General features: G+C 42.4%; 1 protein-coding gene across 6 annotated transcripts in view; it reads right to left on the bottom strand.

Moving 5' to 3' along the window:
* PLCB4 (phospholipase C beta 4) overlaps window positions 1-23,258 on the bottom strand; it is a 535,803-nt gene that overhangs the window by 267,795 nt on the left and 244,750 nt on the right. For all 6 annotated transcript variants that reach the window (XM_073628632.1, XM_073628629.1, XM_073628631.1 and 3 more), the window contains one exon: window positions 9,516-9,568. The gene's annotated coding sequence lies outside the window, so the exon portion shown is untranslated. The remainder of the gene's footprint in view (window positions 1-9,515; window positions 9,569-23,258) is intronic.

Genomic DNA, 23,258 nt, shown 5'->3' with positions numbered 1-23,258 from the left:
AAATCCTCCATAGAAGTCTACGGCAAAGCGCGCTTGAAGCCCCGCCGAAGCCCCACCGAAGCCTCACTGAAGCCCCACCAAAGCCCCACCAAAGCCTCATTGAAGGCTTCGGTGGGGCTTCAGTGGGGCTCCAAGCGAGCTTTGCCGTAGACTTCTATGGAGGCTTTGAAGATGCTTTATAGCACAACTAAAGCTACATGGGGTATAATTTTTGAAGCAAAGCCAAAGCAAAGCAAAAGTAAGGTGTAAACAGGACTGTAAGCTAACCATTTTATTTAGTGACAGGGCCTATGACTGGCGTCCAGAGAGTTTTAACAAAGTGTGTCCAAAGCCTTGTTTTGAAGCAGCTGTAAACAAGCCCTTGAGGTAGCCATGGTGCAAATCCAGGATGTCCAGCGGCTGCAAATTCACAGGACAAATAAAGATATTTAAAACAATATTTTCCAATAAAGAGTACTGGAGCAAGGTGCTACATGTGTACAGATGTGTCAAATACTCTACATGCCCAAAACTTAACCTTAAAGAGCAAAACCACCCCAAAAAGGTTCTACTGAGAGAGGACGGGAAGAAGAGCTCATTACAGCGTCTCACATATTAGAGCAGCAGTTGGCGAGGAGGAGTCGCACTCCGCTAGGAACTCAAGCAACGTCCTAGAGGGTCGAGGCCGGCACCCCGGATGACCCAAATAAATAATGCAGGCAATCCATCAGTGCAATGTGCTATATATCCAAAGGCATACAAGCTGAAAATGGTAATAATAAAGAAATTGCTTTGCCTGTGGGTCAAACTCTGCTTGACGAGGAAGTAATAATACTGATATTAACAACCAAATTACCAACCATTGTAAAACCGTCATATAAAAAAAAAGAGTCTGAAGACTTTACAAAAGGAAGCATTGATCTGAGAGGTGGAAACTGTAATTGTCTGGGTATCCCAATGCACTCAGTTCAATAGTCCGATCATTACAGTAATGAGATGATGGTGGAGATGGATGTGTGCAACACAGACAGTTCTTGTTTCAACAGCTTTGATATATATAAGTCCTACTAATGCAGCCTGTCTGCAAATCCTAATAAAATACAATATTTTTGGTTTAAAAGTCAAAAAGATTTGTTTTTCACCTTTTCCTCCCTCTGCGCCTTCAGCTGCAAAAACCGCTTCTATAGGACAGTTATATTCTCATATAACAGAAACACGGAATACGGCAAGATTAGAGCGGGAGAGAAATGCAAACAAAGTGACATCTCCTTAGATACAAAAATACGATGATGTATAGCCCAACACTGCCGCAGATTTATAAACTACACCACCACCTTTTTACACACATTCAACGGAGTGCTATTTAATATATATATATACATACACATTAGATCTGCAGGATTCTGGCTAAAATGAGAATCACGATTTTTTTGCTTTGAATAAAGATCACGATTCTCGCTGCGTAACATCACCTTTCACATTATACAAAAAAATTGGGCTAACTTTACTGTTTAGTTTTCTTTATTCACTAAAGTGTAATTTTTCCAAAAGAAATTGCGTTTGAAAGACCGCTGCGCAAATAAAGTGAGACATAAAATATTGCAACAACCGTCATTTTATTCTCTAGGGTCTCTGCTAATATATATATATATATATATATATATATATATATATATATATATATGTTTGGGGGTTCTAAGTAAATTTTCTATCAAAAAATACTAATTTTAACTTGTAAGCAACAAATGTCAGTAAAAAAGGTTTAGTCTTTAAATGGTTTAACTGAACTCATTTACAGATCAGTTCATCCCTTTGATCTAAAAGAACTACTTGTTAGAATGTTTCTCTTTATCTCTGCCTAAGAGATGTTGTGATAAACTTGGCAGGCAGTCTGTTTTTTTTTGTTTTTTTTTGACAGCTGTCAGCAGTGACCTGAGAACTCTCTGCACTGAATCGAGGAAATGCTGTTTAAAGATCGTGAGGGGGGGGTAGAATCCCGATCTCGATTCTTTAATGATTAATTGTGCAGCTCTAATATATACAAGGCTTTTTTTTTTTTCAGAGAATGGTGCAGGTGCTCCCCCCCTTTCGGGCCACCCCTTGTCCCTGTCCCCTACCCAGCTCCGAGCCCTGCCCCTTGGTTTAGCCCCCTACCCACCTAGTGCCGCCCCTTTTAGAAACTACAAAACCAAATATCATTTATGGTGCCGAGTCATTTGTATGGAATTCGTTAATGATAACAGTAAAAGCAGTAAAATGAATCTCCGGCAGCCAGCAACAATAGACTCCTCCAGCAATAATAGATCCCCCCCCGCAACAAAATACCGTCCCAGCAACAATAGATCTCATAGCAGGTGACATCAACAGACCCCTCTCTCAACAGTAGATCCTTCTCCGCAATATAGGATCCCCCAGAAACAATAGACTCTACCCAGCAATGATAGACCCCTCCAGCAATAATAGTAGGGGTCGATCGACATCGTTTTGTCAGGTCCGATACCAATTTTTTTGGCCGCTTTTCAGGCCGATAGCCGATATTAGGTGCCGATATACTGTACATCACTGTCACCTGCCCCCCAGATGCAGCATGTCACATGCCACCATCGCCTGCCACCAGACGCAGCTTGTCACTTGCCACCATCGCCTGCCACCAGATGCAGCTTGTCACCTGCCACCATCGCCTGCCACCAGATGCAGCTTGTCTCTTGCCACCATCGCCTGCAACCAGATGCAGCTTGTCACTTGCCACCATCGCCTGTCACCAGATGCCACTTGTCACCATCGCCTGCCACCAGATGCCACTTGTCACTTGCCACCATCGCCTGCCACCAGATGCAGCTTGTCACTTGCCACCATCGCCTGCCACCAGATGGCACTTGTCATTTGCCACCATCGCCTGCCACCAAGCGATGGTGGCAGGCGATGTGAAGGGGGGCAGGGGACCCCACTGTCAAGCGAAAACTGTGATGTAAAGGGGGAATAAGGAGATTGATATAAAAACGAGATTGTGATTTCAGAGGAGGGGGTTGTGACGTGAGTCATCGCACAGACGAGCGATTCATGCGGACCTCGGCTGGAAGAACATTTTTTACGAATCGGACCTCCGTGAATTTGAATTCAATACCCCGGCTATAGAGCATGCTGGAGGACATTGCTGCATAAGTCAGGATAATCAGCAGTCAGTGAAGGAGAATTCATCTACATGGAGGATAACCTACACTGCTCCGTGTCTACTCTCATTACCATCACTGTCACCGGGAATGTAATAACCTTTAAATTGTAGCTAAATTAATTATGTCCTCCACTAATAATAGCATTGCGAGATGAATTAAAACGAACAGTTTTTACATGAGTTTCCGGAGTTCATTGTTAAAGAAAAGACTAGCAGGTTGTTTTTTTTTTTTTTCTTTTATATAGATTTTTCAGTTTAAAGCTTTTCTTTATTGAACAGGAAAGAACTTAAATCTGATATTTCCCGAAACATTCATAAAAAAAGTAAGGGATCACCTTATTAATCATAATTACAAGATCACCTGATGAATGCCACATCCGGATGGCACTTTGCACCAAATTTCTACATAAGGCCCTTTGCTTTCGATAGGTTAGTAATTTTACTTGCTGAGCGCCTAACTGGGAATGTACGTCATGATTTTGACATTAAATACCGGGGTTATGGCTGCAGCTAGATGCCACCTTAACCCCCAGTATTGTTTTTTCCCTTAGGCAGTCCAATAATAGTCATCCGCAAGTTAACTTTTATAGGCGACGGGAGAGGTGCCCCCCCCCCTCCTGCCACTTCCCAGTCGTTTCCGAGCTTACCGGAGCCATCGGTAAGCCTGCAACTGATCCCACGTGGCTGATGGCTAGGCGGTAAGTCAAGTGAGGTCAAGATAGCCCGCCCCCACCCCCCCACCCCACTCGGCTCTATGCCATTGGAGGACTGGAGCGACCTCCGACATCACTTACGGTTCTCAGTTTTAAAGAAATGTTTTTTGTTTTTTTTTAGTCAAAGTGTCAAAAACGGGTAAATTAGAGATCTGAGGTCTTTATGACCCTAGACCTCTCAATAAAGAGGACCTGTCATGCTTACCACCAGGTCTTTATGACCCTAGACCTCTCAATAAAGAGGACCTGTCATGCTTACCACCAGGTCTTTATGACCCTAGACCTCTCAATAAAGAGGACCTGTCATGCTTACCACCAGGTCTTTATGACCCTAGACCTCTCAATAAAGAGGACCTGTCATGCTTACCACGAGGTCTTTATGACCCTAGACCTCTCAATAAAGAGGACCTGTCATGCTTACCACCAGGTCTTTATGACCCTAGACCTCTCAATAAAGAGGACCTGTCATGCCTATTTCTATTACAAGGGATGTTTACATTCCTTGTAATAGGAATAAAAGTGATCAAAAAAAAAAAAAAAAATAAAGAGACAGTGTAAAAATAAAAACTAAAAAGTAAAATAAATGAGAAAAAAAAATTGAAAGCGCGGGACAGTGTAAAAATAAAAAATAAAAAGTAAAATAAATAAGTAAAAAAAAAAGAAATTGAAAGCGCGGGACAGTGTAAAAATAAAAAGTAAAATAAATAAGTAAAAAAAAAAAGAAATTGAAAGCGCGGGACAGTGTAAAAATAAAAAGTAAAATAAATAAGTAAAAAAAAAAAAGAAATTGAAAGCGCGGGACAGTGTAAAAATAAAAAATAAAAAGTAAAATAAATAAGTAAAAAAAAAAAGAAATTGAAAGCGCAGGACAGTGTAAAAATAAAAAATAAAAAGTAAAATAAATAAGAATTTTTTTTTTTTTAAAGTGCCCCATCCCTCCGTGCTTGCACACAGAACTGAGCGCATTCGTAAGTCACGCCGGCATATGTAAGGTACCACATGTGAGGTATTGTCGCAATCGTTAGAGCAAAAGCAAAAATTCTAGCACACAAACTCCTCTGTAACTCTAAACCTGGTAACCTGTAAAAAAAAAAAAAAAAACGAAAGCGTCGCCTATGGAGATTTTTTAGGCACCATAGTTTGTCGCCATTCCAAGAGCATGCGCAACTTTAATACATGACATGTTAGGTATCTATTTACTCAGCGTAACATCCTCTTTCACATTATACAAAAACATTGGGCTAACTTTAGTGTTTTTTTTTTTTATTATTGATTAAGGTGTATTGCAAAAAAATTGCATTTGAAAAGACCGCTGTGCAAATACAGTATGACATAAGATATTGCAATGACCGCCATTTTATTCTCTAGGGTCTCTGATAAAAAAAATATATAATATTTGGGAGTTCTAAGTCATTTTCCAGCAAAAAATACAAATTTTAACTTGTAAGCAACAAATGTCGGAAATAGGCTGGGTCAGCAAGTGGTTAAAGGCAAGTCGCATTCATTACATTTAAGCTACTTTCACACTAAGGCGCTTTACAGGCGCTATAGCGCTAAAAACAGCGCCTACAAAGCACCTGTAAAGCGCCTCTCCTGTCACTCCAGTGTGAAAGCCTGAGGGCTTTCACACTGGAGCGGTGCGCTTGTGGGACGTTAAAAAAAGTCCTGCAAGCCGCATCATTGAGGCGCTTTAGGAGTGGTGTATACACGCCTCCTAAAGCGCCCCTGCCCATAGAAATCAATGGGCAGTGCCAGCAAAGCGCAGCTTTGCGGGCACTTTTAACCCTTTTTCAGCCATTAGCAGGGGTTAAAAGCGCCTTGCTAGCTGTCGAAAATCACTGCTAAAACGACAGTAAAGCGCCGCTTTACCGCCGAAGCCTCCAACGCCCCAGTGTGAAAGTGCCCTTAGTATTAAAGTGGTACTAAAGCCTTAAGGTTTTTTTTTACCTTAATGCATTCTATGTTTTGTGCTGCAGCACCCCCCAGACCCCCCCTTTTCTCACCTAAGCCCAATCCGATCCAGCGACGTGCATGATAGCTACGGCTCCAGCCGCTGTCTCCCTCTTCATTAGACAGATCGACAGCATTGGCTTCCGCTGCTGTCATTGAAAAGCGGTGACACAGGAGCGGGGGGGGATCTCCATTCTGTCTATTTTACCGATGGTTAGCGGGTGGCGGCAGACATCCAGTGCCCGGCCCCCGCAGATCGACTTCTGCTGTGTATAAAAAGCAATGTGGGGAGCAAGCCCACATTGCTTTTTATACTTTTATACTTATTTTTACTTGTAATCACCAGTATTTGTACTTATTCATTTTTGATGTACTGTCATTTTAAATAAATACCTGTCCGTGTTTTTTTGACCTACGCTATATGGAGTTTCTCCCTTTTTTTTCTTATTTTTATCCCGGTTCAGTTGAGTCCATTTTTACATCATCCACCTCCAGACGGCTCCCCCATAGGGTGGAAGTATCATATTGTGTTGGAGAGTTATAAGGATCCAGGAAGTTCGGTTGGACCACCACGGATGAGGAGTGGAACCATCCTGTTTTGATCCACTACCGTTGGTAAGTGGGTCCACCATATCCGGTAAGAGTACCCATCCTTATTCCTTTTGTCTGAGGATTTCTTCACATCCACAACTTCACAGCTAGTTTCATATTGTTTGTGCTGTCTTTGTTTAATTGAGGATTCGCCATTGTGCATGAGATGGACATGATTTTTGATTTTTCCATTCACTTTTAGTTCACATTCTGTGAACATTGGACTCTTTGTTAGTTCACTTATTTTGTTAAAATGTTACACATATTGATTATCACAGTTTTTTGTTGTATTTCATTTTAGCGCTACACTATATGTCTATATGTGTACTTCAAAGAACATAAAAGAAACCTTAGCTCTTTTTTTGACTTTGTGAACAGACGTAGTTTGACGCAATCCTACAGAAGTTCTTTGAAGAGAGCAAGACAACAGCCAGTGTTCTTTTTCGAGGGTGTTAAGCTTCTAATTAACAGGTTCACAGACATGCGACACATCAAGCAAAGACACTGCCACTTGATTCTATATAAAAACGCTTTGTATCCAGACACCTATTCACAGAATGTTCTAATGTATGGTGGTTGACTATACAAAATACATAGAAATTTTGTTCCGATGACTCCATGAGTGGTGGGAAGACAGCAGAGATAAACAGATACATGTTGTCCCTGGTATGACTCTTTTATCTATAGAGTTTATGTAATAAAGTCTTCATTATAATGGTGAAATATGTATTGAAAGAGGAAATGTATATAAACAACTCCTTAAAGTGCTTCATTATCATCCTATTTGCAATCATGAAAGGTCAATGCAAATTACTGATAGAGAATAAAAATTGAAATAAGGGACTACAGTAATATACATCAAATTTAAACTAAAACTAAACTTGACTCCTTCGCTCCCTCACCGACATCTTTACCTGGTCTTCTGGGTTCGAGATCTTCAGCCATCTTCTTCTGGGTTTGGCATTTTCACACATCTTTTTCTTGGTTAAAGCAAGAAGGGGGGCTTCCATCATACCAAATATGAAGTGTGGTGGTCTTTTTCTTGGTTCGGCATTTTCAGACATCATCTTCTGGGTTCGCTGTCCTCACCTGTGCTTTTTCTGGGTTCGGGACCTTCAGCCATCCTCTTCTGGGTTTGGCATCTTCACCTGGTCTTCTTCTGGGTTCAGAATCTTCAGCTATCTTCTTCTGGGTTTGGCATCTTAACCTGGTCTTCTTCTGGGTTTGGCATCTTTAGCCATCTTCTTCTGGGTTTGGCATCTTTACCTGATCTTCTTCTGGGTTCAGGATCTTCACCTAGTTTTCTTCTGGGTTTGGAATATTCAGCCGTCTTCTTTGGGTTCCGCATCTTTAGCCATCTTCTTCCCGGGTTTAGCATCTTCATCTGGTTTTCTTCTGGATTCTGGATCTTCAGCCATCCTATTCTGGGTTCAGCATTTTCAGACATCTCTCTCTGGGTTCGGCATCTTCACCTGGTCTTCTTCTAGTTCCGGGATCTCCACCCATCTTCTTCTGAGTTTGGCATCTCAAACCATCTCTTTCTGGGTTCGGCATCTTCACCTGGTCTTCTTCTAGTCCTGGGATCTCCACCCATCTTCTTCTGAGTTTGGCATCTCAAACCATCTTCTTCTGGGTTCAGCATCTGCACCTGGTCTTCTGGGTTCAGGTATCTTCAGTCATCTTGATTGGCTAGGTTGCAATGACGTACCTCCCACGCGTGCACATGAGGATTCCTCCACCATCAAGATTTGCTAAGAATGTACACTGAACTGCACATGCGCAACTCAGTTTACATTCTGAAGAAGTCTTACAACATGCAGTTAGGTTTGTTTTATTGCTCAAGAAACATTACACTTCTCTTCTCCAATAAAGAGCCTGTCTGCTTGCTATTTTTTTCACAGTTTAGCTCAAATTTAAATCAGTATTAAACCCAAAGCTCGTGCTCGTGATTGGAACGATCGGGTTCCAGCGAAGAAAAGGGGGGGGGCTCTGGGGGCAGCTGAAGCACAGAAGGTTTTTCACCTTAATGCATAGAATGCATTAAGGTGAAGAACCATGAGACTTTACAACCACTTTAAAGTTGAACTCCCAGCTAATACTATGTAAGCAGTTACAGCAACAATTTTTTTTTTCATTTGAGTATAAGTTTTACTTAAAAGAATAAAAGCTGACCATTGTAAGCACTCCTGTCAGTGGTAAATAATTTGTCTCAACCCTCTAACTGCCAATTTTTTTACTGGACAGCTTGGTCTGTAATAAGAAGTTGAAAAATAACAAATTTACTGGCTGGATCACCAGGTGAAAGAGATCCTAAAAAAGGAAAACTAATGCAGTCATCACATTTAAGGATCTAAGGATTGATGGTAAATTTTTGTTTTTGAGTTTAATGCTGTTTTTAAAAATGTTCCTTATTTGCTTTTGCCATGATCTGATTTGTCCCCAGAAAAGTAATAGAGGGGAAATCTTCCAATGGGGACACTAGTTCTGGTGACCTGGGGGTCCTCAAGGAAATCTCTTAATTCTCAATGTCTTTATGTACCTTGCACCAAATGATTTGAACCAGCGCACAAAGCAAGGTCCATAAAGATATGGATGAGGGAGCTTGGGGTGGAGAAACTTGACTGGCCTGCACAGAGTCCTGACCTCAACCCGACAGAACATCTTTGGGATGAATTAGAACGGAGACTGTTAGCCAGGTCTTTTCGTCCAACATCAGTGCCTGACCTCACAAATGCGCTTCTGGAAGAATGGTCAAACATTCCCATAGACACACTCCTAAACCCTGTGGACAGCTTTCCCAGAGTTGAAGCTGTTATAGCTGCAAAGGGTGGGCCAACTCAATATTCAACCCTTTGGACTAAGACTGGGATGCCATTAAAGTTTATGTGCGTGTAAAGGCAGCCGTCCCAATACTTTTGGTAATATAGTGTATACACTGTACTCTGTATACCAACGTCATATGCAGTACATTACATGCAATAATAGCGTTGATACATAAAGGTAACTCACACTAAAAAAATGTATAAACCTATATTACATGCATACGTATATAATTCATAAACACTGCAATTACTGCCCAATATATATTTTAAGATAATTAGATTACTCACCAAACCGGAGAAGCTCGCAATCAGTGAACTTTCTAGCAGACAAGTGATTAGACCTAAAACGAAATGGAGAACCCAATCAGCAACCACACAAAATTACTTTTAACACAATCAGTCCGAGGTCACGGAAGGTTTTGGGAATGGACTGAACAAAAAGTACAAAGTCAATGCAAATGTCTTATATTGAAATGTCTGAAATGGAACAGCCCTTCTCAACCAGATCGAATAAGAACAAAAACAGGGTGGGGCTTTACATGTACCTTGCAGGGTCTAATAAATACACATACCAAATAGGCTTAAAAAATAAACAAATCTTTACTTTCCATATACAAATGGTTAGCTTAAAAAAAAAGTTGAATACAACTGGTTAAAACCACAGTTATGCCCCGTACACACAATCGGACATTCCGACAACAAAATCCATGGATTTTTTTCCCCGACGGATGTTGGCTCAAACTTGGCTTGCGTACACACGGTGGCACAAATCTTGTCGGAAATTCCGAACGTCAAGAACGCGGTGACGTACAACACGTACGACGAGCCGAGAAAAATGAAGTTCAATAGCCAGTGCGGCTCTTCTGCTTGATTCCGAGCATGCGTGGGATTTTGTGCGACGGAATTGTTGTGTACAAGCGCTCGAAATTTACGACAACGGATATTGTTGTCGGAAAATTTGAGATCCAGATCTCAAATTTTGTGTGACGAAAATGTTCGATGGAAAATCTCCGATGGAGCCCACACATGGTTGTAATTTCCGACAACAAGCTCCTATTGAACATTTTCCATCGGAAAATCCGACCGTGTGTACGGGGCATTACAGCAATGCCCCGTAAAAACGATCAGACTTTCCGACGGGAAATGTTGGATGTGAGCTTGTTGGCGGTAAGTCCGACCGTGTGTATGCTCCATCAGAGATTTGTTGTCAGACTTTCCGCTAGCAGGTTCTCAAATTTTCGGCCAACAAACGTTTGTGGTTGGACTTTCCGATTGTGTGTACACAAGTCCGTCGCACAAAAGTCCACACATGCTCGGAATCAATGCTCACAAACACAACATTAGCAGAAGGAGCCCAAAGGGTGGCGCATGACTATTGAACTTCCCTTTTATCGGCTCGCCGTACGTCTTGTACGTCACTACGCTCGTAATTGTTGCCCAACATTTGTGTGACTGTGTGTATGCAAGACAAGTTGGAGCCAACACCCTTCGAACAAAAATCCACGGTTTTGTTGTTGGAAAGTCCGATCGTGTGTACGGGGCATTAGTCTATCCAGTATATGCTAGTCCTGGCTGAAGAATCGAGAAAACTGGCCATCTAACATTCTCAACCAGAGTTCCTCCAGAGGTTCCTCCAGAGGTTCCACCAGCTGTGGTTGGCTGACCTCTTATTTTATGGCGCCTGCAAAGTTCCAGCTCCAACGCCACTTGGCAAAAGCCATCTGCATGACATCAGTAAATGTAGGGGTGCAGAATGTGGGTAGAAGGGGGGCGGGGGGGGGGGGTGAATGGGAAGACACCGAGGGAAAGGGCCCTGCAGACAGGCTGTATGGGTCCCCATGATTTCTAATGGTGGCCTTGAACCCCAGATATCCCTTGGGTAACCAATTCCTTGAGAGGAATCCATAGGCTGGGTCTGGATTTTGCTACTTGATATTATCTTTCTCCTCCCAAGCAAGGTAAGCAGTCTGGGCATATCCAGTAGTACACCCCATCTGTTCTCCAAATGCCCCCATCACGTTGTTGAGTGTTCAGATTGCACCGGCACGCCTGCCCACCATCCGATGTCTGTAGGGCCTACAGAGCTGAGCTGTAATTGCACAATGCAGAAGAAATTTTAGCCTAACAATTTCATTACAAAAGACTCAGACCGAATAATTGGTGCACATTATTGCACTACATCGGCTTTTGCCCGTGAAGCGGCGACACTTTTGAATTCGCGAACAAGAAAACCTGACACAGTGCATCCCTCTAAGTATTTAATTGACACGGTTTTAAACTACACTGATCTAATTTGGAAGTCAAAGGGACGCCAATTCTTATTATGAGTATTCATACAGTCTGTTTGTATTCCGGCGGGATTAAACGCCGTGTTTTGAAACTTTGGCTCTGACAGGCATGCTAATCTTGCCACATGCCATCTGTTATAAAGCAGTCAAGATAAACTGGTGCTTGAGAAGGCTGAACAATTCCCTGGGCGTCCTCCGGGAGTTGGAAAAGTGTTAAAAGAAATTAAACGGTTTATTCATTAACAATATTTCAGCTTCCCGTCCCCCCCCCTAAAAAAAAGGCACGTCGGCGGCAGGCATTTCCATGTCTGCATGCACAAGGTGATAAAAGGAAAAGTGGTGTGGGTCAAACTACAAGAAATAACGATCGGAATACGTCTTTTGTCCTGGATTCAGTCTATTGTTGTAAAGCCAAGAACTGCTAAAATCACTAAAATATAAATAATAAAAAAAATTTACCGATCCGGCACGGACTTAACCCAACAAATTGAAAGCGATAATGGGCTCCCTTCACAGAAGCAGGTCACATGCGGTATTTAGGGGTTTTCCCAAATACTGCATCCTAAACATACCGCATAAAGCATAAAACTCTCAGTAAATGCCGCATACACTGCAATACCGCATAAAAGAGGAGTAAAAGTCAATTCACAAAAGGAAAAAACAAATAAAATGCATGCAGTAAATAAGTAGTGGTCCCAGCATGCGATATTAAAGAAACCGGCAGCCCCCGGCATCCTTAACAAACAGTAAACAACATGGTTGTCAAGTAGAGGGCGGCTGCCGCGTCATTAACAACCGATGAGTCAGCAGGGTTCTCCTCTGACAGCTCAATGTAAAAAAAAAAAAAATTCCGGCCATGAAAAATTAAGAAACAAAACAGTGTGGGGTCCTCCCCCAATCCATACCAGGCCCTTTGGGGATGGATTTTGAAGGGAACCCACATACTAATTTTTTTTTTAAAGAAAGGCGTGGGGTCCCCTCCAAAATCCATACCAGACCCTTATCTGAGCATGCAGCCTGGCAGGTCAGGAAATGGGGGGGGGGGGCAAGCAAGCACCCCCCCACCCTAAACCATAACCAGAGAACATACCTTCAGGAAATGGGGGGGCAAGCAAGCACCCCCCCCCCGCCCTGAACCATAACCAGAGAACATACCTTCAACATGGGGGGGTGCTTTGGGGCAGGGGGGACTCTGCCCCCCTAAAGCACTTTGTCCCCATGTTCATGGGAACAAGGGCTTCTTCCCCACAACCCTGGCCAGTAATTGTGTGGGTCTGTGAGTAGGGGGCTTATCAGAATCTGAAAGCCCCCTTTGACAAGGGGGCCCCCAGATCCCAGCCCCCCCCCACATACTAATGAGTATGGGGCACATAGTACCCCTACTCATTCTCAAAAGAAAAAATAAGTGTAGCATAAAAAAGACAGTAGGCAGTTTTTGACAAGTTCTAAAAAGTTTAATAAAAAAAATAAATGTTCTCCCTGGTATTGATGCATCATCAATCATGCCACCTGGTGATGGCTTTTTTCTTTTCGTTCGGGGCAGCGGTGGCGGTGGGCACCATGATTGCCGATGGATCTACATTTTTTCTATTTTTTTTTTTTTAATAAAGGACTTGTCAAAAACTGCCTACTGTCTTTTTTTAAACTACACTTTTTTTTTGGTAAGTGAGTAGAGGTACTATGTTTCCTATACTCATTTACATGGGGGGGGGGGGCGGCCTGGATATGGGGGCCCCATTGTTAAAGGGCCTTCCAGACCCAGACCCCCACAACTACTGGCCAGGTTTGTGGGGAAGAGGTCCTTCTCCCCTTCAACATGGGGATAAGGTGATTTGGGGGAGACCCCCAAAGCACCCCCCTATGTAGAGGGCATGCGGCCTGGTATTCTTCCCCCCCCTTTTTCTGACCTGCCTGCTCGAATAAGGGTGTGGTATTGATTTTGGGGAGACCCCATGCCATTTTTTTGGCGTGGAGTTCCTCTCAAATTCCAAACCAGACCCGAAGGGCCAGATATGGGTTGGGGGGGACCCCCACGCCATTTTTTTCCTAAATTTTGAATTTCCGGCGATTCTATTTTTTACATTCAGTGGTCAGCTGGGAATCCCACTGACCGCCGATGACTCATTGGATGTTAAGGACGTGGCGACCACCTGCTCCCTAACCATGTAACAACCATGAAAGTTACTGGTTGTTAAGGATGCCGGTGGGCACCCGCTCCTTAACAACCAGCTATTTACAGTCTGTGTTAATGACACCGGCTACCGTGCACGCTCCCAGCACAAGCACATGTTGCACATAGGCAGCATCACAGAAAAAGCCAGGTGCAATTGCAGCACTCAGGCTCCAGAGTTACATCATTCATAAAGCCAGAGGAAGCAGAGGAGAAAATGGTGGCAGCCGTGAATAAAGCAGCAATGGAGCATGTGGAGCTGTCAGTGCTGGAGGTGGGCAAACCTGAATGTGAAGTGAGAGGGAAGAAAAAGGCACGTGATCTAACACATGGATCAAATTGATATAGTTTATTCAAAACAGGGTGGATTGGTACGGAGAAATAACTACGTATTCATAAAAACTAGGTTACAAAAAATTCATTTAAAATTAGTCATTAAAATTAATTGGGCCCATGCAAGGGCTACGCTCAATGCTAGGCTGACGCGTTTTGAGGGATTCCCTCTTCCTCAGAACCTTGGAAAACAAAGGGAGGTCTGGAGAATGTGGTAGGTTTCCATAGAGAGGATTGGTTGAGTGGGAGATGTATCACATGATGGGTGATGTATTCTCCTTGACTCTAATGGTATCCACATCCCAATGGTATCCACATCTAATGGTATCCACATCCCAAAGGTATCCACATCCACATCCCAATGGTATCCACATCTAATGGTATCCACATCCCAAAGGTATCCACATCCACATTCCAATGGTATCCACATCTAATGGTGTCCACATCCCAATGGTATCAACATCCACATCCCAATGGTATCCACATCTAATGGTATCCACATCCCAATAGTATCCACATCCACATCCCAATGATATCCACATCTAATGGTATCCACATCCCAATGTGGATACTATTAGAGTCAAAGAGAATACATCACCCATCATGTGATACATCTCCCATTCAGCCACTCCTCTCTATGTAAACCTACCACATTATACAGACCTCCCTTTGTTTTCCAAGGATCTGAGGAAGAGGGAACCCCTCGAAATGCGCCAGCATATCATTGAGCGTAGCCTTTGCATGGGACCAATTAATTTTAATGACTAATTTTAAATGAATATTTTGTAACCTAGTTTTTATGAATACGTAGTCATTTCTCTGTACCCATCCACCCTGTTTCTATATCAGTTTGATCCATGTGTTAGATCACGCGCCTTTTTCTTCTCTCTCACTTGGCCTTCTTCGGACCACCCCTGGTCAGTGTAGGCAGCGGGACACACATGGTCTTTGTATATAAACTACTATCCGAAATTAGTACCTTTTTACACCAATACCGCCTGAACGAGCGCAGGAGAATATATTTTTTCTGTTCATACCTAAACCTGAATGTGACCCTGACGCCAGGCCAACGCTATCCCGATCACATGGGACCCCACACGGGACAAGATCCTTCCCGGCAATGTCTTCTAATCATAAACTGCTTTCTGTACAGACGTGGGCACTTTCAGACACATTTGGGAAATTGCGTTAATAGCTTTTTTCACCTTTTATTTTTTTCCAGTCCTCTAAAAGTGAATCTCTCTACACATATGAGATCTATCAGCCCAGAATGAAATTAATAAACTCCGCTCTGTAATGAGCTGTAAATAGGAATTTTGTGTACTCCGGATAAATTGCTCGGATCTAGCGATGCCGGCTTCTCTGCCTCCAGTTATGTTGTATGAGTGACCTAGAAATTGAAGAAATCTAGCAACTATAAAAGCAAAAAGATTTCAAACAGCAAAACATCTAATTCTTAGTGACAAGCAATTTATTCCGGGGAAAAAAAAGAAGGCAACATCAGAAGACTGAAAGAAGTGAGCAAACGGCAACCATCCGGGGACTTGCTTTATGAACGATTTTTGCTTACAGTATAGAACACAAAGAGTTTGGTTTTTACTGAAGGCAAATAGGCTGCTCACTTTGCAAAGGGGATTTTCACCTAGATTTAGTGAATGTGCTGAGAATTAACCTTGCAAAGGATACCTAATCATGTCCAAGGAAAATTAAAAAATATTTTTTTTTACAAAATTGGAAAAGGTATTTTGGATTGTTAAGGTGCTAAATTAGAAAAAAATGATTTTTATAAAAAGTAGACATTTATTCCAGCAATAAAAACAGACGTACAAAAAGTAGATATTTGACATTAGAGTACTGATACATGTGCTGACTGATTTCATCTCTACATGTTTCGCCTTGATAATAGGCTTCTTCAGGAGATTTAATTGATATCAGGCACAATGAGCACTGGAAATAAACAGAATTTTTTGAGAAATAGGACAATCAACAGTCACAGCAACATCAAGGATATATAAATACAAATTTAGCAAATTGAAAAAAACATTCATCGATTGGAAAAATGCATAACACCAAAGCCATGATTGGTCACAATAATTATGTTGTGCCTGATATCAATTAAACCTCCTGAAGAAGCCAATTATCAAGGCGAAATATGTAGAGATTAAATAGTTATTAGTTATAGTTATTATTTAGTAAATCAACACCATACAGTCTTGAAGTACAGGGAAAGCTCGTTTGGCTGTACTTCACTGTGGATCACAGGAGTGCAGTTCATTCGGCACTCCTGTGACCCGTTTTCAGCAGACAGTGGGCTGAAGCCCGCTGTTGGATGACGTTGCAGAGCTGGTTCAGGCTTGGGCAAGATCATGACAAAGTCGGAATCTGCCCACATGCCTGGACTGGCACCCGGCTCAGTCCCTCAACGAGCCGCTGAGAGCCTGAGCCGGCTGCTCCCACCCCTCCACAGCCCAGCGCTCCAGTGAGCACTGGAGGGGCAGAGCAGAGAGGCAGTGACTGACAGTCACATGCTCTCTGCTCAGGGAGCTCTGAGAACCGAGCAATCGGTGGTGTTAGGACGCTCAGTTCTCAGTGTTAGAGCCGGCGGGGGACTGTTGCTGCATTCCCTAGGTAAGTATGATTATTAGAAAGAAAACAAACCATACTTCTCTTTTAAATGGCTTAAAATGATCATGTGCTTGCTTATATAATGGCAACAGGTTCATTTTAAAATTATAATAATAAACCCTTACATATACCCACTGAAGTGACTAGCCTCAGGTAATACACAAAGAAAAAAACAAATCTTCCTGCATAAGTTGTACCTGTATATTTGCAGCCCTCTCTCCTCTGCAGCCTTTTAGTGTACACAGATCAAAGGCTATTTCTCAGCTCCAGAAGGCAAGGGGGGGGGTGGAGATTTGATGATACATACTGCACAGCACAGAGCATGGTGCTGAGTGTAATCTGAGATCTGAGTGGAGGGAATGGACACACACCCCCTCTACACAGTCTTAAAAGGGAAACAAGCACATCTGAGGCTGTCAATCACCTTCTGTGTGCTAGAGGGGGGGTAGGGCCCTCTCGGACTGTCAAAAGTGACTCATGCAGATAGCAGAGGAATGAGAGAGCAGACAGAAATCACTAGGTGCTTTGGATTGAGGAAAGTACACATGAAAGAAGGGTATGCTTTGTTAATTTTTCATTTCAGAGGATTAAAATTACTTTGGTGCTGGACCCTGCAGCTGAAGCTAGATCTTAGACTCAGGGGCCTTAACTTTTGGCAGGCCAGGGTCAATTGTACTTAATACCAAAACCTTTTTCTTTTTAGATTTAAGCATAGGTAGTAGAAGGTAGTATAGGGAATGATCAAACCTCTTTTTTGTTTTCTTTTTTTTTTTTGCATCTGTATCTCATCAGGGAGATGTTCCTCCACTTCTTGTGCCATAGACATAAAAAGGAAACAAGAGGAGATCCCTCCAAAGGGATGGAATCCCTGGTTGTAACCAGGACTGGTATCCCAATTGGAAGATTTCCCCTCTATTCCTCTTCCTGTGACCACTCAAAGTTTGGGATCTTCTATCAAGAGAAATCTCTTCAAGTGAGGAAAATATCTCATTGAAAGAGTGCCCCTGACTCCCTGGTCTGATGACAACTTCCAATTTAGGATATTTCCTCACTTTCATTCCTGGTGGCAATTGTCAACAGGACAAGTGAATCTCCCCAGCAGGAACATAGGCAGCAATAAAATCTCTCAGAGGTTCTAATTATTCCTCACAAAATTGAAAAAAGTTTGAGCTTTTGGAACACTTAGAAGAAAACCTGTGATTTACCCATTTATACTTCTAGGTATGAAGGAGCATGTGACTCCATGTGACAGCCCCAGACCAATCAGTATACCAACTGTATACACTATAACTCTAGAGATGTGTAGTCTACACAGAGATTTCCTTCTATACGAGCAGCTGAACAGGGTGGTGGGGGAGCAAAAGGAAGGTAAATACTTGCTGACGGGGTGGTCTTGTATGGGCAATGCATAGGGATTACTATATGTCCTACCTCTCCTGACACGAAGCCCTGCCTTTTGATAATTGACTAACCGACTAATCCTTGCCTCCTGATAATTGACTAATCCTTGCCTCCTGATAATTGACTAATCCCTGCCTCCTGATAATTGACTAATCCCTACCTCCTAATAACTGACTATTCCTTGCCCCCTGATAACTGACTAATCCCTACCTCTTGATAATTGACTAATCCATGCCTCCTGATAATTGACTAATCCCTACCTTCTGATAATTGACTAATCCCTACCTCCTGATAATTGACTAATCCCTACCTCCTAATAACTGACTATTCCTTGCCCCCTGATAACTGACTAATCCCTACCTCCTGATAACTGACTAATCCACACCTCCTGATAATTGACTAATCTCTACCTTCTGATAATTGACTAATCCTTGCCCCCTGATAACTGACTAATCCCTACCTCCTGATAATTGACCAATCCCTGCCTCCCGATAATTGACTAATCCCTGCCTCCTGATTATTGACTAATCCTTGCCCCCTGATAACTGACTAATCCTTGCCCCCTGATAACTGACTAACCCCTGCTTCCTGATAATTGACTAATCCCTACTATCTGATAATTGACTAATCTCTGCCTCCTGATAATTGACTAATTGACCAAGCCCTTCAAAACAATCTTTACTGTCCACAGAAGATCTTGGCAGCTGAATGACTGGGTGGAATTTAGGCCCTGTTTAAAGCTTGGTCTCGGGACCCAAGGGGTTTTGCAGGGAAAGAATGGCAGCCATCCTGAACCAGGGTTCCTTCAGAGGTTCCTTGAGCTGTGGCTGATTGACCTTCCATCTGATGATGCCTACATAGCTCTGGAGCCAACACCATTTGGAAGACCCAGCAGTATGAGACCAATGATCTTTTTATGGTTGTCTGCGTGGGCGTCATTCTCACCGCCGCTGTTAAGGGTTGCACTCTTCTTCTCACTGGCCACCAATGTAAGGTGCATTTTTCCAACTGATCCCCATGGACCTTTTAGCAGGGGTTCTCCCAAAAATAATTTCAAGGGTTCCTCTAAAATAAAAAGTTTAAGAATGGCTTATCTAAAGGCGAACATGGCCATTTCCAGACAATACAAAGAGATTGCACTTCAGCGTTGGTGTTGCCTTGGGGGCTCTTTAGCTGAGGCCGAATTCACTTTAAGAAGATCTTAAAGCACGTTACACAGAGAAAAGATCCCATAATGCTGGATTTGGAGAAACAGACTGGACAGGCCAGTACTTAAATTCTCCAATTTTCCCAGACATTGCCAATTACTCCCTGTCCTTCCCTTCTCATTTTAATTAACTTCATGCAAGTATCTGGGGACATAAAAATATTTGTTTGATTTGCATACAGCTAGCTTCTGATGGGTCTGATGGAAAAGTAATACTAAGTAAACAAGAAACTGTTGACATCACTAAATATAATAACTAAAGATACAGAAACTGTAAATTTCTTTTCCTGGTTCACCATGTTCCTGTGTTTGTAGCAGTTTCTGCCTCCCCGGAGGCTGTTATGAGATACCTAAAGGTAGCAAACAAAATAATCTAAATTCTTCTGTCAGTGGTAACCTGTGGACTGAATGCTATAGAGGCTGATGTGAACCACTTTTCAGCAGACCAGCCAATCAAACCATATTCTCCTAGACCAGGGGTTTCCAGACTTTCCAAACAAAGGGTCGGTTTACTGTCCTGCAGGCTTTAGATTGTGGCCAGTGGTAGTAGAAAATGCCTCAGGCTTCGTGGTCAGTGGGAGTGAAAAAAGTATTAATAGTGCCCCATCTTTGGGGTCAGTTGAAGGAATACTGACCCAACACTGGTGTTAGTTGAAAGAATAATAGCTCATCGCTGGTGTCAGTTGAAGGAATAGTGTGCAATTGTTGGTGTCAGTTGATGGAATAGTGTGCAATTGTTGGTGTCAGTTGAAGGAATAGTGCCCCATTGTTGGTGTCAGTTGAAGGAATAGTGTGCAATTGCTGGTGTCAGTTGATGGAATAGTGTGCAATTGTTGGTGTCAGTTGATGGAATAGTGTGCAATTGTTGGTGTCAGTAGAAGGAATAGTGCCCCATCGTGGGTGTCAGTTGAAGCAATAGTGGTCCATTGTTGGTGTCAGTCGAAGGAATAATGTCCCATCGTTGGAGTCAGTTGAAGGAATAGTGTGCAATTGTTGGTGTCAGTTGATGGAATAGTGTGTAATTGTTGGTGTCAGTAGAAGGAATAGTGCCCCATCGTGGGTGTCAGTTGAAGCAATAGTGCCCCATTGTTGGTGTCAGTTGAAGGAATAAAGTCCCATCGTTAGAGTCAGTTGAAGGAATAGTGTGCAATTGTTGGTGTCAGTTGATGGAATAGTGCCCCATCGTGGGTGTCAGTTGAAAGAATAGTGCCCCATTGTTGGTGCCAGTAGAAGGAATAGTGTCCCATCATTGGTGTCAGCCAAAGTAAAAGTGCCCCATCATTGGTGTCAGTTGGAGGGATATTGCCCCATCATTGGTGTCAGTTGAAGGAATGGTGCTCCATCGTTGGTGTCATTTGAAGGAACAGTTCGCCTTCATTGGTGTCAGTTGAAGGAATATTGGCCCGTAGTTGGTATCAGAAGAAGAAACAGTGCCCGATCGTTGGTGTCAGTTGAAGGAATAGTGCCCATTTGTTGGTGTCTGTGGGAGGAATTTAAAAACATGTGCTATTGATAACAAGAGCTGGCTCCCGTTGAGTCTGTTATGAATGCTGCTGCTGAACTCCACCTCTACCTCCACCGATCAATGCCTGCTGCCGCTCTCAACATGCAAAGTCATTCACAACTCTGCTCCAAGCTACACCCCCAACTTCCTCTCAAAATATCATCCAAAGTGTCCTCTTCAACTTCCTGCTCGCTATCTCCCTCGTCTCCTCCTCCCACGCTCACCTCCAGGACTTCTCCAGAGCCTCTCCCATCCTCTAGAACGTCCTTTCCCAATCTCTCCAACTATCTCCCACTCTCTTCACTCTCAGGTGATCCCTAAAAACTCACCTCTTTAGACAAGCCTACCACCTCAAAACGTAACCTCTATTTTCTTCACCAGATCATCCAATCATTTACCATTCTCCTTTAGACTGTAAGCTCTCAAGAACAGGTCCTCTTGTATTCAAGCAGAACTAAACTGTATCTGAGCACCGGAACCTGAAAAAACCCTATGCAACCACTTCACCCCCCGGAAGGATTTACCCCCTTAATGACCAGGCCATTTTTTTGCGATACGGCACTGAGTTGCTTTAACCGACAATTGCGCGGTCGTGCGACGTTGTACCCAAACAAAATTGATGTCCTTTTTTCCCCACAAATAGCGCTTTATTTTGGTGTTATTTGATCACCTCTGTGTTTTTTATTTTTTGCGCTATAAACAAAAAAAGACAATTTTGAAAAAAAAAAAAAAAAAAAAAAACAATATTGTTTTTTACTTTGTGCTATAATACATATCCAAAAAAATATATATATTAAAAAAAAAAATTCTTCATCAATTTAGGCCAATGTGTATTCTGATACATATTTTTGGTAATAAAAATCCTAATAAGTGTATATTGATTGGTTTGCGCAAAAATTATAGCGTCTACAAACTGTGGGATAGATTTATGGACTTTTAAAAAAAAAAAATGTTATTGTTGTTACTGGTAATGGCGGCGATCTGTGATATTTAGCGGGACTGCGACATTGCGGTGGACAAATCTGACCCTAAGTGACACTTTTTGGGGACCAGTGACATTATTACAGTGATCGGTGCTTAAAAAAAAAAATGCACTGATCAATGCATAAATGACACTGGCAGGAAAGGGGTTAACACTAGGGGGCGATCAGGGGGTTAACTGTGTTCCCTGGGTGTGTTCTAACTGTGCGGGGGATGGGCTTACTGGGACAACACAGAGATCGCTGTTCCTGATCATGATCGTGGGTGCAATGCTTTCCAGGCTCCTGCAGGAAAAAAATGATAAAATTAACTTTTTCTTTTTTCAGAAAAATATGTGGATTTATTCTTTTATTCTGTAAAGGTGAACTTATCCTTTTAAGGATTGAATTTAGTCAAAGTAATATTTCTTTTATAATTCATTGCAAAAGCAAAGTGCTAATCCTGAATAATTCACACTGATTGGGTGAAGGTCCGTCCGCGTGAAAACATTGGAAAAAGTTATTTTATTCAGATCAGAAATCAACCGAACCTGATATGAGCCGATGTATTCCGGGAAACAGGCCGGGATGTGCTGAAATTAAAGCGCCATTAAACCCCAAAACCAAAATGTAATATATTGCAATTTACCAATCATCAGATGTGGTGGCTGCATTCGTTTTCTTTGACTCCCTCCCCCACACGCACACACTTTTCACCTGGTGATCTGGCCAGTAACACACTTCTGTATTTGTGAAACACAACTCTGGAGGAATGAGAACAGGAGGCACAGCAGACAGCAGCATTGTCAGACTGGGGGTGGAGGGGAGTGGTAAATGCATTAGCAGATTTAAATACACTAACAAACTGAATCCAAAATCCAGCTCACACTTTATAATCAGTTACAGCAATCTGTTTTTTTTTTTTTCCTTTTGGGATAAAGGTTTTACATCATAGTTGTTCAACCTGTGGCCCTCCACCTGTTGCAGAACTACAAGTCCCATGAGGCACTGCAAGGCTGACAGTTACAAGCATGACTCCCTCGGGCAGAGGCATGATGGGACTTGTAGTTCTGCAACAGCTGGAGGGCTGCAGGTTGAGCACCCATGTAAACGTCCGTTTTGCTGTGTTTACATGCAAACAGGGACTTGTTTCTGGTTTTTAGTTCCACAGACTTCAATAGATCAAAAATGTGCATTGAAAAACTCAAAACGCACCTAGAATATGCAAACTGCAACCTGCATAGGTGTGAACCAGGCCTTAAAGAGTCACCGATGGAGAACTGTAAGCACCATTGTTTGCCACCATTCCACAGGCAGAGGCAATTTTAAAGTGTGACATGTTAGGGATCTATTTACTCGGCGTAACATTATCTTTTACAACATACAAAAACTGGGCTTTTTTTAAAATTCATAGACAGAAAAAAACAAAACAAAAAGAAATGGGATTATGTGGGCTCAAGGTATACAAAAACGTAGAAAAGTATGTATGTAAAAACAATATTGCAATTTTTGTTAAGAGAGAAAGCAAAGCATGGCTGGCAAAG

This window comes from Aquarana catesbeiana, linkage group LG04 (assembly GCF_042186555.1).
Source record: "Aquarana catesbeiana isolate 2022-GZ linkage group LG04, ASM4218655v1, whole genome shotgun sequence".
NCBI classification, from domain to species: domain Eukaryota; kingdom Metazoa; phylum Chordata; class Amphibia; order Anura; family Ranidae; genus Aquarana; species Aquarana catesbeiana.
Note: the sequence above shows the minus strand (reverse complement) of the source record. Positions and strands in the feature narration are given on the sequence as shown.